Source organism: Pelobates fuscus, chromosome 3 (assembly GCF_036172605.1).
Source record: "Pelobates fuscus isolate aPelFus1 chromosome 3, aPelFus1.pri, whole genome shotgun sequence".
In the NCBI taxonomy this organism is placed as follows: domain Eukaryota; kingdom Metazoa; phylum Chordata; class Amphibia; order Anura; family Pelobatidae; genus Pelobates; species Pelobates fuscus.
The window spans coordinates 46,649,750-46,669,125 of NC_086319.1; the positions used below are offsets into that span (position 1 = coordinate 46,649,750).

At 38.1% G+C, this 19,376-nt stretch overlaps 1 protein-coding gene across 1 annotated transcript in view; it reads right to left on the minus strand.

Annotated features, from left to right (window-relative positions):
• TRHDE (thyrotropin releasing hormone degrading enzyme) overlaps window positions 1-19,376 on the minus strand; it is a 768,585-nt gene that overhangs the window by 42,290 nt on the left and 706,919 nt on the right. The window lies entirely within an intron of this gene.

Sequence of the window (19,376 nt, forward strand, 5' to 3'; positions counted from 1 at the left end):
TTTATCAGTAGGAGAGGTCTGTTTGGGGATCAGTAGAAATAGGCTTATTTCTAGCGGTATACTGCTCTTGAGTATTCCCAAACTATTACATAGTTTTTGTGTTTCTTTCCACAACGTTTCAATATTAGGACAGTGCCACCATATGTGGCTCATTGTGCCTCTATTTGCTTCGCATCTCCAACACATTGGTGAGGAGAGTGGGTATATTTTGCTCAACCTATCTGGTGTGAGATACCACCTATATATCAATTTTTTATGGGCTTCCGTGTGGGAATAGCAAGATGTGGAACCGTTTAAGGACAGTAGTGATTGTAGCCATTGCTCCTTAGAGATGAGGAGATGGCAGTCTTTGTTCCATTGACCTATGAATGAGAATTCAGGGTGAGGGGTGTGGTAGTCCAAGGCTACATAGCTTAGAGATAATGATTTAGTTTTGACCGGGGCCTTGTGGCATCTATCGTAAATGTGGAGTAAAGCTTTGCTATCTCCAGTCTCTCGTTCTGTGGGTTGCAACACCTTATCCATATATATGCTCTTTAATTGAATATATGGGAATATAAAAGATGGTGGAAGGTTGTACTTGGTCTGTAGCGTAGGGAACGTTAGGAATTTATCTTGGGAGCATAGATCTGTAATGTGGGTGATGCCTCTCTCCACCCATCCATTTAATGATAACCAGGGTGAGATGGAGTGTAGTGCTGTTAATGGCGCCCATTTCAAAAATTTGGTATTATTGGCGTACGGGCGGTGTAGCTGGTCCCATGTCTGTATCGTCAATTTAGTAAGTGGTAAGAACACACTGGATTTGTCACGGAAATTTATAGGTGTCCATATATAATTAATAGCTGAGCCGGTTGGGAGGTATTCATTCTCCATATCTACCCACTGTAATGTTCCCTTGGGAGCATGAAGTTTAATGGCGTTTTCTAGGATGGCTGCTTTATGGTAACGTTGTATATTTGGAAAGCCAAGGCCTCCCAAGCGTGTGGGTGCTTGTAATAGATAAAGAGGGAGACGAGGTTTTTTGTTACCCCAAATATAGGTGGAGAGTATTTTTTGTAGTTGTTTGCCCAGCGCCGGTGCTAATGGTAGCGGTAACATCCTAAAGATGTATAATATTTTCGGTAAGATTATCATCTTAACGGCATTTATTTTACCTAGCCACGTAAGAAAGGCATCGTTCCATTTAGAGAGTTGGTGTTTGCACATTTGGGGTAGTGAGGATACATTTTGTGTTATAATCCCTCTTGTGGTGGCTGCAATTTTAACTCCCAAATATAAGTGGTGTGTCTGACTCCAATCAAAAGCGAAGCGGTTTTTTAGAAGTTGGACCATGTCGTGTGGGATTCTGATGGGGAGTGCTTGGGTTTTTGTCTGATTCAGCTTATAGTATGATATATGGCCATATTCCTGCAGGGTTTACATTAAATGTGGTAGTGATAGTGCTGGTTGTGTCAGCGATATGAATATATCATCTGCGAACATAGCTAATTTATATACAGCGGATTTGACCGGGACCCCTAAAATATTCGTCATGTTTCAGATTTTATATGCTAGAGGTTCAAGAGATAACACGAACAACAGGGGTGACAGAGGGCACCCCTGTCTCGTGCCATTCGTTATAGCGAAGGGAGTGGACAGAAACCCTCCATTCATGACTTTGGCAGAAGAGCTTGAGTATAAGGCTAGGACCCCCTTTATGAACGGTCTAGGAAATCCAAATTTCTTAAGGACCAGTTCCATGTATTTCCAATTTAGCCTATCGAAGGCCTTCTCCGCGTCCAGCGCTAAGAGAAGACCTTCCATTGAGTGTGTTTCCATATGGGCTAGAATATTTAGGATTTTTCTTGTGTTGTCCGACCCTTGCCTATTTTTAATAAAGCCTGATTGGTCATTATGAATTATTCTCGTTAGTATGTCTTTCAGTCGCTCTGCCAGGACTTTGGCATAAATTTTGGTGTCGCAGTTTACCAGGGAGATAGGGCGAAAATTTTGACAAACATCTGCCGGTTTGCCTGGTTTCGGTAGTGTGGAGATATGTGCCAAGAGCATGTCAGGTGGCATGGACCCTGTGGTAAAGCAGTGGTTCATTAGGTTTGTGAGGTGAGGTACCAATATATCTGCGAATGTCTGGTAGTACAGGTTAGAGAAGCCGTCAGGGCCTGGGGATTTGTGTTTAGGCAGTTTGATTATAATTTGTTGTAGTTCTTGACTAGAGATAGGACTTTTAATTGTCTCAATTTCTGCTTCTGTGAGTTGAGGTAAATCAATCGTTGATAGGAAAGCCTGGATCTGTGCTTCTGTAGGTGTGTGAGTGTCAATTTGTTCGTTTAGATTATAGAGCGTGCCATAGTAGTTCGCAAACTCTTCTACAATATCTTGAGGGTTCAATAACTTCCCTTTTGTTTGGGACGTAATGTATGCCACTCGGGAATGAGCGTCGCGAGCTTTGAGTTTGGACGCTAGTATTGCTCCTGATTTATTGCCTTGTGCAAAAAATTTATGTTTGTGCTTCTGCAGGATGTAATTTGTTTTATCTAATTCTATTTCATTGAGCTGAGATTGCAGTGTCCGTAATTGATCATATTGTGGTTTTGTCGGGTTTTGTTTGTTGGCATGGGTAATGTTCTGTATTTGTTGTATAAGGTCATTGTATGCAGTCAGTCTTAGCTTTTTGGCATGGCTGGCGTATTTTATAAGCGAACCTCTAATCACCGCCTTGTGCGCCTGCCATAACGTGTCTATGTTCATAGATTCAGAGCAGTTAGTATCAAAATATTGTGTCATATCATCTTTTATTTTTCAATTATTTGAGGGTCTCGTAGGAGTGAGTCATTAAGCCTCCACGAGCCTCTCCCTTTGTGTGGGAATTGTTCAGTTAAGGTCAGGGTGATGGGAGCGTGGTCAGACCACGTTATGTGTCCTATGCGTGTGGTTTGTACATGTGGGATGAGGGATGTGGGGATAAGAAACCTGTCTATTCTAGAATATGAGTTATAGACATGTGAGTGAAACGTGAAGTCTTTGTCTGCAGGGTGAAAAATGCGCCATGCATCTACTAGGTATGCGTCGTGTATACATTGTCTGAGTCGGGATGAGGCGGAGGATCTCTTTTGTCTGGTTTTGCGAGATACTGTTGCATCTGAGGACGTGTCCAGAGTAGTGTCCAGTAGAAAATTTGTGTCTCCGCCTATTATCAATTTACCATATACATGTTGTTGTGTGAGTAGAATGATCTTGTTAGTATATTCTAGTTGGTTTTCCTGAGGGCCATAGATGTTCACAAGGGTATACTGTTCATTATTGATCTGGCATTGGAGAAGGAGGAATCTACCGTCTCTGTCGCCAATTTTTTTACACAGTGAAAATGAAACCTCTTTACTAATCAAGATTGATACACCTCTTTTGCGTTTCTTATATCCCACGTGATAATTGATAATGTTTAGAAAATAATTTAGGCGTATTAGATTTTAAGAAATGAGTTTCTTGGAAGAAGGCTATGTGGGCATTCAATTGTTTAGCTTCCTGTAATGCTAGTCTCCTTTTATGAGGGGAATTTAGCCCTTTGGAATTGAGTGAAATAAAGTTCAAAGCCATCTTTTTAATGTTGTAATATGCGTTATACGCCCTGAGCTTGTGGTTAGGGTAGGGAGTATCATGGTATGTAGTAAATCTGTCTGCTCGAAGTTTCTATTCAGTCTGTGAGACCATAGGATATGTGAAACGGATGAGGGATGGATGTTGGGGGCGGAGAGGGAGAGGTACTCAGGATTAACTATATACAGAGGGAAGAATGGGTAAATACCCTTCTTGTTCCCAGTAAGATTTAGTGGCTCCATGAAGCCTATTTGGGGGGGGAGGGTGCATAGCTTTTCCGTAAATAACCACTCTTAATGCGAGTACAACCTGTTATACGGCATTTCAATAAGCCCTGCCTGAGAATTAAACATTTGCGCCAGTCACACATTTGCATTCATGGCGTCTCAATTGTGGACTGGAGCAGTATAGGAGTAAATATAAAAAAAAAAAAGAAAAGAAAAGAAAACACACAAACAAAAACAAAGAGGAACATATAAAAGGAAACTAAACCATTAATGTGGCATCAACAATTTAGATCATAATCTCACGTGTCTTCACAACAGGGGACCTAGGCCCTGTATTGTTATTCGAACCATGAGAGTCCAGTGTTGACAGTCACTTATGTTTGGACATGAAAGACCATTCTCTTTGGATCTTCATAGGTGACTTGCGACGTTTGTCATGTGGGTCTTTAGCTTCTTGTGGAGTTACATTCAGGTTCCAATCTTTTAGCAGGTGAGCGCCTTCAGCGGGTGTACGGATTTGGTGTTCTACGCCTTTATGTTTGACGATTATTCTTGTCGGATATCCCCATTTGTAAGGTATGCCCGCGTCCCTTAGTGTTTTGGTTATAGGAGCCAATTCTCTGCGTTTAGCCAGTGTTTGTGCGGAGAGATCAGTAAATAGTTGAATGTTCGCATATTCTCTTGGGATGGCGTTTGTGTTCCTCGCTGCTCTCATGATGCTTTCTTTTGTGGTATAGTAGTGCACTCTAGTCAGAGTGTCTCTAGGTGCCGTGGCCGTTAAAAACCTCGGTCTGGGTAATCTGTGTATGCGGTCTAGGCGTAGTTCCTCATCTGCGAGGTCAGGGCATAGTGCTTTAAATAGTGCTGTGGCATATTCGTGGAGTTGTTGGGGAGTAACATCCTCTGGTATGCCGCGCAGCCTAATGTTATTCCGCCTGTCACGGTCTTCATGATCGGCTATTTTATCTGTTAAAGCTGCTAGTTTTTCTTCAAAAGAGTCAGAAGCTTCCACTAAATTGTTGTGGGCTGTGATTATTTCGTCTGTTTTCTCCTCTAAGAGGGATGTGCGTTCTGCTATGTCTTTAATGTCTGCTCTGATGTCACAAGCCAGTTTTGTGAATTCTGTTTGCAGGTTTACCTGTAAATCATGAAGCATCCTCTGCAGGGCTGTTTCAGAGGCTGGGGCAGTGTTCCCTTGGGAAATGGAAGTGCTGTCACTTCTATCAGATCGTGCCGCTGGGGATGAGGGGCTGCCGCCGCCATCTTGATTTCGGCTTCTGGTAGGGGTAAGCGCTTTAATTTGTAGCGCCGCCGGGCGCAGCTTAGATTTTTTCGCCGGTTTTTGTGACATCTGCAAACCGTGAGGGTGGATAATGCCTTCGGTGATGTTTTAAAGTGGAAATTGCTGCTCTAATTGCTGTAGATCGCTGCACCCTCGTTGGAGCTAAGCACTCAAGCGACCATGTCCGCGAGGTGCTAGGCCACGCCCCAAGATACATATATTTTAATGACATAGATATAGAGTTTTTATTAAGAAATCAAACTATTAAGAAAAATAGGTAAATATAGTACAATACATTTTACATAAAATAATGAAATTAAGTATATTTAAAATATGCTAAATAAATCATTAGCATCTAAAATTTTCAACGTTTGTCAAATTTCCCTAAATTGCTGGAGTGCAGGATTATGAGAATTTCCATCCCATTATTAATTATTAGAATAATGTTATTGTGAGAAAACAACGGCACAAGTAATTGATACTATCTGTACTATCTGTAAAAATTACAACTTTCAGAAGATGGCCATTTAATAAATTTAACAAATGTCCAGTTTACATATAAATAACTTATACACTAGCACTATTATACTAACACACCTGTGGCGAAAGGGACCTCGCCACTTATTTTTGGAGGGGACTGATTGCCAGCCTCATGCCTTGGGACGATGGCCCCTGGGAGATTGGGCACTTTAAAAACAGCATTTGGGGCTTAAGGACTTCTATTGGACTGTGTATGGCCCTTGTTAAACTTAAACACCATGGCGATTTTATATTATTCTGTTCATGGGATCTGAGCACTGTTCGGATATATTGAGCGCTCAGATCCAAGCTATCTGGAGATAGGTTGAATGTGGGGGATCTGTTCAGTATGATAGGAATTATGTATTTTTGTGTGTTTTTGCTGTTGTTGTAAATGGAGATATTTTCTGTATGCTGAAGATAATTGGCTTACCACACCCAAGCCATGCTTGCAGTCGGTCAAATAGGTCTTCCATCTATCTTTTGAACCACTGGACCAATTTGTATGATTTTGACATATGTTTGTATTTGGAGTATGCTGATTCTGAAAATGTAAGTGAATGTGATGTATACTTTTAAAGTTATGAATATTGTGCAAAACGGTGTATTTTCCTGCCTGTGATAATTAAGTTAGCCCATTGTGTTCAGTAATTGTATCACAGACAGAGGGGAGGATTTATGCTGGTATGAATGGTAGTGTTTCGCTGTGTTGTAATGTATTGATTGGTTGTTCTTCAAAACCCTGTAGGCGGTACTATGTTTGTAAAATGGGCATTGTGACGAGACCAATCTCGCCACTGTGCATTGGAGGAGCCTGGTTGCCCACCTGCTGCCTTTAGATTATGGCCCCATGTTGAAACGCTTGATTTTCCCCTGCAAAGACATAAAAAGCCGGGTCATTCGGTGCTTGCCCTGTTTGGGGATACCCCAGATAGCTATGCCATGGAGCCCATTCATATAATGAAAGACTATGGGAAAGACTTTGGCTCCATGGCAATTGAACTGTATGTGTGTGGTCTGAGCGCCATTCAGTAATAATGTGTGCTCAGACCTAAGCTATCTGGGGATATGTTGCATGTCTGTATTTTATGTAATAAATGTAACCTTGTGTATTTTACTGTATGTTACTGTATTTTACTGCCATGTGTTCAATGGAGTTTTGCCTCTGTCCTTGGAGATAATTGGATTACTTCCCAATTATCTCCAGGATAGAAGACTCTGTAGAACTGGTTTTGGGCAGAAAAGCCATGCTTCCTTTGGTCACAAAGGACTATAATCTATCTTTTGAACCACTGGACCAATTTGTATGATTTTGATGTATGTTCGTATTTGGAGTATGCTGATTCTGAAAATGTAAGTTATGTGAATGTGATGCATGCTTTTAAAGTTAAGAATAATGTGGAAAAACATGTATTTCTCTGCTTGTGATAATTACATTACCCATTGTGTAAGGTAATTGTATCACAGGCAGAGGGGAGGATTTTGTGTGGGAGTGTCTGAGTGTATTGTACGTGTTTATTGGTTGTTTTCCAAAACCCTGTGGATGGTACTAATGTGTATATAAGAACAATAAACCCACAGCTCTGTCTGTTCCTGCTTGACCCTCAAAACGGAGCCTTGTCTTGTTCTTGGGGGGATTTACTGTATGCTGTTCCAGTTTGACTGCTAGGAGTGAAAACCTATTAGTATGTTTTTTCCTATTCGGCTGTTTACAGCATTCGTATGGTTCCGGTTCAGCTGTTTACGGCATTGATATGCTTCTCCGGTTCGCTGTATTGGTGTCTACAGTAGCTGTGCCTGTGTCTCTGGAAGGGAAGATCTACTAAACGGCTTTTAACCACTTTTATGCCTGGGTGTGCCGTTACAGGCATAAAAGCAGAGTGTTTGATTAAAAGCTTCAGTTCTACTTCACCCTCAATTTGGAGTGCCGTCTCTTATTGGGGGAATCTGCTACAAGGGACTGCTATGCTCTGCATATTTCCTTGCTATAATCACTACTAAGCTCTTTTAAGAGCTTGTTCCTGCTTCGCTCTGAAGGAAGTGAAGTTCGGCCTGTGGTGGTTGTGGTGTCTGCTAGAGTGCGTGGAGCCCTCAGGAAGCGCTATGAGCATCCTTCAATGGGGTACCCAGTCGGGGTGCCAGGTGATCCGTTACAACACCCTGCTCTCCTTTCCCTAGTCAGTATATCTCTTGCGTTTTGAAGGAGCATTCCAATAATAATAATTATCATCTTGTCCTGCACTGACACCAGGTAAGACAGTCAAACCACTACTAAACCTTCTGATTACTTACATGGGGAGGGGTGCTGTTTGCACTCCTGGAATCATATACAGTACAGCAAGCTACAGCAATATCTAACATTAACACTTATACAGGGTTATTCCTTATATTCTTCTGGTTATGAGTGAGAATTGACAGACATATTTGCTGGATATTCAAATTGAATCAAAAGTGAATTTCAAATTAAAGAACAAAATAGTGAGACTAAAAACAAACAGAAATAACTTTTTTTTTCTAAATCCTCTATTGTGGCCTGAATTTTGAAATTCACTTTGAATTCATGGCAGTTGTCACTAGTGAATAATCTTGTAAAGTCCATTAAATTGATCAACAAATTATAGAAATCCTTTTTTATATGTATTGATTCAATAAAAAAAATATCACTTGGTATTGCATAATTTAGTTTATATTGTAATGCAATACAAGAACAAAGATGCATATAAACATGACTGATAATTAAGAAGGGTGGAGCATATTTCCCCCAGAATTGTTGTGAACATAACTAATATTTATATAACTAGTATATAATTTAGTTTTGCTTGAAGATGTAACATAGTGATAAATCTATTTAAATGTTTTGTTATGTAGTTAAATGTTTTGTTAGAATGTTGCAATGTGCATTATAACTAAATAGTGTTTTGCTCAGTGGTACAATGTTTGATGTGCTAATTGACTGCAGCCAATTCAACATTCTCTTCCCAATGGAACATATCATCAAAAGGGTCCAACTTATATATATTTCTACTTTATATAAACAAAAGCATAAAAACATCATTGTCTTAAAATATTTTGTTCCATAGCAAATTTGTAACAAAGCTGCACAGGCGTCCTCATGAGAAATAAGAATTGTTGTTTTGCATGCTGGTATAGATCTCTAATATACATAGACTTGTGTGTTTGCCACAAAAAAATAAACTGGGGGTCTTTTGCTTACTAAACCAGAAATTGTTGAAATTTGGCAAGGAAATAAAAAAATGTCGCTCATTTTTTAATTTATTTTTTATTTCTGTGACTTTGACTTACAATTCAAAAATTTACAATCTCCATATTTGTGGCATGAACATTTTTGGCACTAATAATCTAGATTTTACACAAAATGACAGCTTGCAATAAACATGATGAATTATGTTAATTACTCTCTGGGATCTATTTACTAAACAGCTGTTGTGCAAAACTGTCAAATGCTTTCTTTGGGCACAAATTACTGAAATTGAAAAAGAGCTGCAATTTGGCTGATTTTGAATTTTATTTTTTTTCTGACTCGATTGGTATTTCAATGTAGATTTTGCAAGGAGAGAAACCAAGAAAAGTGTGTGCTTCTTCTTGGTTCTGTGATATGTGGATGGTCGCCACACTGAGTAGAGGGATATTATACTAATATAATGAGCTCAGCCCTTGTGGATTGTTTTTGTGTGGGGAGTATTGCCAAACTCTTCCTCAAAGCACCTGTCAAAAGTGATAAAGTATTCCATTATGGAGGATTTTTACACCTGAGCTGGGGTGTATTTGGTTTATGCTGAAGTTCTGCACTATACAAAGGGGCAGGCATCAGCTCTCCTATGGCCCAAAAGAGATTGACATATTTTTGTTGCTGCAGACCCTAAGGACCTTTAGAATGATCTAAGAAAACAGAAACAGAAGGGGATTGGTCAGGGCATTTATCTGCACAACCCTAAAGTGTACCCCCAGGTGGATTGCTATTCCTAATAAATGCTCGGTAGACTAGAAATGTGCACCGGTGAAATTTTCATTTCGTACAAATTAATTCGTACTAAATAAAAATGTAATTTATCCATTCCAAATTTCATCCGTAAACCATTCGTTTTCGGATGAAATTCAGTAAAAAAAAATATGTTTTCAACCATTAGGACGAAAATACCATTGCGCATGCGCAAAAAAAAAGCAAGGAGGGAGCTGCCAGCGCTGCCAGCTCCCTCCTTTGAATAAATAATATTAATTCCTAACCCCCCTTCATTAAAAAGTATGGGGGTCACTATGACCCCCATATTAATAAAAGGGAGGTTAAATCCTCCCGCATGCCCCTACTCATGGCATGCAGCATGTAGGGGCATGTCACCTAAACAGTGAGCACATTTAAAACTATTAGTGACTATTGCTATTCCCCCATGGTGGGGAACCACATTTAAAACTATTAGTCGCTATTGCTATTCCCCCATGGTGGGGAACCTAAATAACAAAATGGGGGGGACAGTGCCCCCCAACCCCCTTCCCATGACACGTGGGTGGGGGCTATTAATATAAACAGGGGACATAGTTTCCCTCCAGGCCCCCACCCATGAATGGCGGGTGGAGACCTAATTAAATAAATAAGGGGGGGACCTATTGTCTCCCCCCAGGTTCCCACCCATGAGCAACAGGTGGGGGCTCTAACAGACAATGGGGGTACCTATTGTCCTCCACCCATGGCCCCCACCCATGAGCCGTGGGTGGGGGGGCCCTAAATGACAATAAGGGGGGACCAATTGTCCCCCTGACTCCCACCCATGAGAGGCGGGTGGGGGGCAGTAAATGACAATAAGGGGGGATCTATTGTCCCCTTCGGTCCTAACCCATGAGCGGTGGGTGGGGACCCTAAGTAACAAAAGGGAGGGGGAGATATTGTCTCCCCCTAGGCCCCAACCCATTGAGCAGCAGATGGGGGCTAAATATAAAAAATACCCCCCAAAAGTGACTAGGGGTACACAAACCCCTAGTCACCCCCCTCCCCAATAAAATTAAACCCTACCTACCCCCTCAACCTAAAAATAGTGAGGGAGGAACATAAAACTAACACCCTGTAAAATAAAATTTCAAACTTACCATTAGATGTTTTCTTTTTTCTCTTCTTTTCTTTCTTCAGTCCCAAAAAAGGGCAAATACAAATCCATAATTGTCTTGTCGCAACTGTTAAATTTAAAAAAAGGAGCGCAAAAAAAAATACGCAGAAAAAAACAAAACCCGAAGCCAACAAAAATAATACATCTTCACCCAGCGAGGGCACTGCACAGACTGAGCTCTGCAATTTGACTCGAAATGCTCTGATTGGTTGGTTTATGCAAACCAATCAGAGTGCTCTGACAGGTAAATTAAGAGACTGACAGGTAAGTCTCTACATTTATCTGTCACAGCACTCTGATTAAATGGCTTGGAATCCAACCAATCAGAGTGCTCATTTACACAGTGTGGGAAAGTTCTTTCGATTTTTTTTTTTAAATGCTTGTAGGAGTCTTTTTGCAGCCCTGCACGGATTAAGTGTCCGACTGTAGGGAGAACCAGTGGTGTTAATTTCTCCTCTGTGCTGTGGTGGTTAATTCCGGAGTCTATTAAATTAAAAAACTGAAACAAAAAAGTAATGCATTCGGCATTTGCCCTTTCGTTTCATTTATATTTCACATGCAGGACTTTGTTTACGATTTAGTAAATGAATACAAAGAAGTCTGAAATTTCAAACAAACTCAAATTAGTCTGAAAACGAATGCACATGTCTATTCTAGACTAAATGCTGCTAATTACTGAAGAAGTTAACAAAGAAATGCACAAACACAAAAACTAAAATTGAGGAGTTTGAAACTAAATAACAGCTTGAGTTAGCTGCTCCTTAATGTTACAAATTGATAAAAACATCAGAGACCAATTTGAATAATGACAAGCAAGATCTTGTGAGATTCAAGATTCCAGAGACAGACACTACAAAAAGTTAACCAGTTTTATGCAGAGCACTAGGTTTACTGCTGGCTCTCTAAAAGCTTCGCTTATCCTATGTTTTATAGACTAAGGCAGATAATTAGGGAGTCCTTGGCATCTACTATTGATCTAACATTTGGAGAGTTGGGCTCCAACACTGACACTCAAACAGCAACACCCGGTGTCTCAAAACCCTCCTCAGACAAACACAAGACTGGACATATGTCTTTTTTCAGATCGTGATCTAGGGCTAATCCAGGAGGTTCAATACCTCTGCCTGGTGATCATGAAAGAGACCATTAAGAAGAGGCCAGAAGAAGCACAAGGTGGGCACAAAGAGGCAAGCCACACAGGACTGCAATATGGTTCCCATATTTTACCTCTCCAAGAGATATTTGAACCCATTTGAGATAAGCATATTGTCTAAAAGTATATAGAAACATTTAAGTTCTCATGGACACTTCACTTGGATTAGTTTTTCAAGTTTAATATTCACCCTATGAGTGATGGGGATAAATTGATTGGACATGCTTGAAAACCACATTTGATCCACTGGCCACCTATTGAGATTTTTTTCATCACTGCTTCACATTGAATAAAATACAATCTTTAATAGCAAAATACTGATGCACTCCAGTATATCTGAAATGGGAAGGATGGTATTATATGATATTGCAAACAATGATTACATCTGCATTTGCCCTGCAGACACAGGAGAGGAAATTGTGATCCTTGGTTATACTCACTACAGACAAGAGCTTCTACACCAGTTGAATGACCATCATGTACACCGACTTGCCAGTGAGGACCCGGATCAACAATTCAGTAAAATAATTGAAAAACTCTCACTGAAGGGCTCTAGACTGAATCAACCTTTGTTTAAATATTTGCTACAAAAGCATTCTAAATGTCCACTGATTTACACATTGCCCTTGGACAAAAACATTGTAACAACCCCAGGGAAGCCTACAGTAGCTGCTATGGGAAGCCCATTTATTACAACCCAAGGAACATTGCCTTGTATTACCACTAATTTATAACAAAGTGTCCAGTAATATCTGCATGAATTGGAGAATATTGATGGAAGACCAAACTTTGCTGCATATCTTTAGGAGTCCACCACTCATCAATTATAAGAAAAACCCTAACCTATGGGGTATTCTATTAATTACAGAACAGCTTAACCACAAAAGCTGCAATTACACTAATGTGGGATGTGTGAGACGTATTGGCCATGTAATCTGCAGCCACATGATCCCAGGTAAAATCTTACACCACCCACATATGGGTCAACAGTTCAGGATTCACCGTCAAATAACATGAACAACTAAGTTTGTTACATACAAACTGCAGTGCCCATATGGATTGGTGTATGTGAGCAAGACAGTAAACAAACAGAACATTTCTTCCACATGCTGGTTATGATGGGATTTGGCCATGTTCCCTCTTGCCCTGTGGTCACAAGTGTGAGAGGGAACTCTAAAGTCATAAGGCATTATGGGTTTTCAGTCATAATAAAGTTACCCACTAGGACAGGCATAGGCAACCTTCGGCACTCCAGATGTTTTGGACTACACCTTCCATGATGCTTTGCCAGCATTATGGATGTAAGAGCATTATGGGGGATGTAGTCCACAACATCTGGAGTGACAAAGGTTGCCTATACCTGCACTAGGATATAAAGGGAAAAAAAACACCTCCGCTGCTTCTTAGACAGTAGATCTCAAAATAATTTTCGCTTTAATATAACTTGAACATCTTCCATGTGTAGAGGGTATTTTATCTGTTTTATTTATTTTGAATCACACATTCTTTTTGGATTGGTGTATTTTCACATCATCTATTCACACAGATTTTTAAGTACCCATGGATATATCCAATTTATATATTTCCGTGTCCTGCATTAACAGATATTTGTTGAAGTAATATTTTAATCTGTCTCCTTTTCACATGTGTTCACTTCTTGTTGTCACTTTTGTCTGTTGACAAAGGTCTCTTGTAGAAACAGCATTAAAACAAATAATTCATAATTCACTATAACACTAATCAACAAGTGGCAATTTATTGGACATATCAAAGCAGGAATGCTGTTTCTCTGTGATCTTCTTAAAATAGGTCTTATTAAAAATAACTTGCGATGAATTGTGAAAGAAAATTGTTTTTTCATATTTTCAATATCAGAAATCTTTTCTTATAATAAGTCTAATTTTTATGTGATTTAAAAAAAAATATTTATATTAAGAAAATCAGGAATCTATAAGGTATTGATTTGTTTAAGGGCAAGAATGAATTACAGAAGCCACGAAGTGTGAATAACATGACATAATCAATATTCAGTCAACATGAAAAATGTCACAATATTTCCTATTCTTCATACACAATAGTATGCCTGTTGTTTTACGCAGCATAGCTATCAGAACTGAGAAGGAGTGCAAATATATTGCTTACAGTAAGTAAACTCTCTCTGCTCATTTTTTGCAGTATGCAAATAGAAACTGCTACCTTGTTTACCGTACAGGATTATATAAAAATAGAACGAACAAGCAACAATCCTATAAATGCTGTTTACATCCTTTGTAAAATAGAAAATAGTTTATATTGAGCTATTATGTCTTGATAATAATTTAATACTCTATTTATTTGACTGACTAACGAACAGAATACGCTATATTTATGAGTTAATTGGATATTTAAAAAAGGGTACTTTGATATTTAAAAAAAGGGTACACCTCAATGACTTATGTGGTATGCAACGAAGGTGTGATGGAAAAAAGACAGAACATGGTATTCCTAGCAGATGTAGGAACTCAGGGTTCCAATTATATAAACCAATACAAAATAATACAAATAATGGTTCATAAGGTAAACAAACATTCATAGTAATGCTTATAGAGCAGATAGCATAAAAAGCATCATCATTGTGGGATATCATTTTGATGTCTTATTCTTACCCAAATGCCTCACCAATGTCTGTTTGCAATGGATGCCCAAACTATTAATATTGCCACAAACATATCTTAATCAGAATCTTTCTGCTGTGCTGCGGATGCTATGGCTCTACTTTGTTTAATCTATAATTCATAATCTCCTTGTAAATATTAAATATAAACATACCTCACCTTATCACAAGGTTTATCGTTTCAAATTAAGGTAATATATTCCACCATTCCTGCTTGTACATGTTATGTATAGTGAAAACCAATATAGTTTAACCCCTTAAGGACCAAACTTCTGGAATAAAAGGGAATCATGACATGTCACACATGTCATGTGTCCTTAAGGGGTTAAACAAGTTATACAGAAATATGGAAAATTTAACTTTGATGATCCCTAAAACGGTTTCTTGAAATTTGTTCCACTAGGAAACAACCAGACAGACGGATCCTCAAATGACCACACAATCTGTCTGAAAAGTCAATTCCCTCCCTGTACAATGACCCCATTACAGAGTGCTGCAGAAGGGTATGGAATACCACTGGAAACCAAAGTCTGATTGAAAGTTCACAACTGCCCTTGGATATTTTCTAAGGCTACACTAAAGCAGTCTTGAGTAATATGAGCTGTCATGTCTAAACTACAACCAGAATGTATAATGTATGTCTTCATTCTAATTTAATAAACTTGGCATCTCTGTTATACAATACATTGCCTAGTTTATTAAATGGAAATACAATTTTTCCACTGTTACCATTGCATCCTGAAAAAAATGTCTGTCTCCTAAAAAAATGTCTGTCATGTGCGTCATGTTCTGGGTTAAAGAAAATTAGTAATTTTCAAAAGTATGTCTGCTCTTTCACTCTGTCGTTTCCCTACCCCAATGAAAGGATACATTTAATATGGCTATTAATCAAAGGCATGTTTAAGTGTGGGGTAACAGGTGCAAATGCTACTGATCTGATTATTAATGCAAGTTCTTTATCTTTTCAGATCCACAACAATTGTTGTACACAGATATATTAAATAATCTTAGTTTTTCCATTGTAATTTGTCACTGCCTACTAGAGGTCAGATTTGTGTATGCTCAAATACTAAATTGAAAAATAACACAGATCCTCTTTTTTGCTTCTTGATACATACTGGTACATATGAGAACATATTCTAAAGCACCTACAATTTTAAAGAATCTGACATTTTATTCTCAATAATTATGTATTGGCAGTTTCTCAACTCCCAATAAACATTTTATTGATTAGAATCAATTCCATTAACACAGTTAAAGGCTTATTGGGAGCCATAAACATTGGTGTGAATAATATACATTTTGAAAAAATATAGAAAATTGATAATATACTTATGGTTGAGGGATTCAATGCCATTTCTCAAGGACATAATCCTCAATAAATTGCCTTGAAAACATTGTCATTAAGAAACATGTCAATAAAGGTGCTTCTGATGCACAATTATCAGGGTTTTTTTATCCCAAAGCTGAACCATTTATCAAGCAAGGCTTCTAGAATTTTGGCTCAGATTAATACTGCTTCTTGGCTAGGACTATCAATAAAAACTTCCTGGTTAAACAGGTTAAACAGTTGTGGTGGTCTAGGAACTGGCTGTAATACAACAATAAGGAACACATTAAGATCAAGATTTTGGTGGTAGTGGGGAAAGAGAAATAAGTCAAAATCAAGAGCAATTGGTGTCTATCCCAGTAACATAACCAAATAGAGGAATACAGCATTGTTCACAACAAAATTAAGAAATGGAAGGAATTAATATAGTCATTGCTCAAATAGCTCTACCTCAGCTTAAAGTAAAAAAAAGCTGATATCTCTCCTTTCCTCATCTCGACTCCTCGTGTTAATGAGCAGAAGGAGCATATGTATTAGTATTGCAAATGGGAATAGACTATCCCACATTATTGTACCTTTAGGATTGAGTATTGAGGATTTATGGGCACATATATAGACTTGTTGATTTACACTTTAGAAAGTCACTCCATAAAAAAGTCCATAAAGTGCCTTGATGTGACTGTTGAAATGTTATGTTATTAACCCATAGATGGTTAATAACCAAAAATGACCACAGCTGACAGAGGGGAGCATGCGTCTCTAGGTTACCTGGGTCTCCTGCAAGGATTTAACATTGCAGTCAATGGGCATTTAACACCCCAAAGGGGTGTACATTGTTCAATTTGAGCACTTCATAAAGGATATCTGACAGTCTGGGGCCATTAACAATTACTTCAGTTGACAAAGGGTGGCCCCAGGTATCAATTAAGAGTTTAACCTTGCTCACACCAAACTTTTATAATATATCTATATGTCCTAATGGCATGAAAGCCTGATATTGTTAGGACATAATTGCATGACCTAATGTTGTGAAGTGTTTAAATAGTTGGATTAAATAGAACTGCTTTAATCATAATCAGAATGTTGAGACTGTCAGGAGTGTTTTTAGTTGGCTAATTAATTGTCTGAATGTCCCTAGAAGTTTCCAATGTTAATAAAACCTGACATGTTAACATTCATAATTTGAAATACTAGAATTTGCATTTTTTAATCTAATTGTGCTTCCTTAGTGACTCAATACGTAGACATAGTATTAAAGTGTATATTTACTATTTTACATTAAATTATACTGGGAACTCCAGGATACCCTGCTCTGCATATTATGATCTTAAGACTGTATACATGTGATTTATCATGAATGCCTTTTCAATGTTTTCACGGATTGCACATTCATAGTGTGATTAGGATGGGATAACAGAGAAGTGATGAGTTATGTATAAAAATTAAGAAGTTCCAACATATCTGGCCCAGTGTTCACTTTATAATGCTTGCCCTTGTGTGTACTTTCAATGGAAATTGCAAAACATTCATGGTCTCTCGATATGACATTGGTGTATTATATTTACATTGAAGAGTTACTAAAACAAGAAACTAGGAACCTAGTAAGGATTTAGGTATAGAAAGGTAAAATAACATTTGGAAAGTATCAATGACACATGACAATGTGAAGTGCAGATATTTGGATGTATGTACACAGACATTTCTGGTATTTTGCTTATATATGTTAATTTGCTATAAAATAGTTAAGTCCAAAGAAGATCAACAGAGATCAAAAACAAAACAATAGGAAAGGACCCTGAAATAGACCTTAACACTGGACGTAGGACTGTTGAGAGGTATGTAGTGTGCATCTATCACTGCAAAAAGGTGTCTTTATGATTGGCTGCATAGGACTATATCTAATATTGCTTTTTTTTTTTTTTTTAAGGAAGGGCTTAGTTTTTAAACTATTACAAGCATTTAAAAAAAATGCCAACATATTCTGCAGCACTGTACAATTAGGGAAAAAGACAGTCAATATAAACAGACCAATACAAAAGGTAAATGAGCAGAGATCTAGTCCCCGAAGATCTTTTATAAAGAGTACATTTTAGTGACCTTTATAATCAACATGATCATTGATCATTGATCATATTGTTTACTGCAATGATTCCTGGTTTTCCTGCCCAGTCTGCTTGCCAGCTAGCAGCAGACATCTTTCCTATCACCCGAAGCATTGCTGTAAATTGGAAGGTAGAGCCTCCATTACTGTGGCACAACAGGTGGGTGGAGACTCGGCAAAGACCAGCCTCCTTGGGCATATGCACACTGGAGCAGTGCTCTCCTAAAGAAAGGGGGGCAGTCCTAAGCAGGATGTGTTTGGGACATGGGGTGATGTTGTGGGATGTGCCTTTTCTTCCCTATTTGACATCATTCCTCTTGAACCTCTTTGCTCAGTTATACTGTACTAAAAGTGGTGTATATTTCTATTCTGACTGTGCTTGTAATCTCTGGTATTTGACCCTTGCCTGTTTGACTCTGTCTGACCTGACCTACTGCATTCCTGACCTTGTTTTTGTCTGATCCCTACCTGATCTTTGTATTTTCAATCCAGCTTCCTACTGCATTGAGTGCTTCTTCTGCTAAACAATACACAAATTCAATTATCTATGATTTTGTTTTTTAAATAGGGCTGCCTAATTTTTTTTTCATTAATTCCTCAACAACTGAAAACAGGTCCAAGTTTCCTTTAACCTGTAGTGCTAATCCATTACTCTCTTCTCTTGTAATGCATTAGACCTGAAACAACATTAAAATAAGTAAAAACATAAATTGTTGAATGAAGCAATGTTCATTCTTCATTCTTTAACACAATCAATAAACAAAGGATTGAACTAAAGGGAGAGACGGACAACATAAAGAATTGAGATGATTCTATCTCTATGCTATATGAACTAAGTATATCACTCCTTAAATCTCAGTTTCTGTTTCTAGGAAATATTTGCTTTCTAGAAAGCAATGTATTTATGTATTATTATTTAACCTATCCATTAAAAAGGGTTAATAAGCGTTCTTGCTCTTTTTGCAGTTTCCCAAATTTTTTTTTTCGTATTGAGCCTTTTTAATGTATCATATGACATGCATGATGCTAGTCTTCTTCTGTTGCTATGGGACTACTAACAAGCAATTTGTATGTATACTGCAGAATTCAATTTGAGTTTGGTATGGATTGGTCAACACAAAGTGCATATATATATATGGGAAAGGTTGATGAGAATGACCTGAATATTAATTTAGCACTTACATTTAAAATATAATGCATGAGATAAATATTGAACAGTAAAACAACCGATAATATATTTAATAACACACCAAGAGAAGGAAACTAAAGAATGCTACTAATCATTTATTTTAAGTGCAGGGAATTTTTATTTTTATTATGTACTTGTTAACTTTTCGTGATATATTCATTTTTAAGAAATTAAAATGAAAGATTATAAATCAAATTTAAATATATTG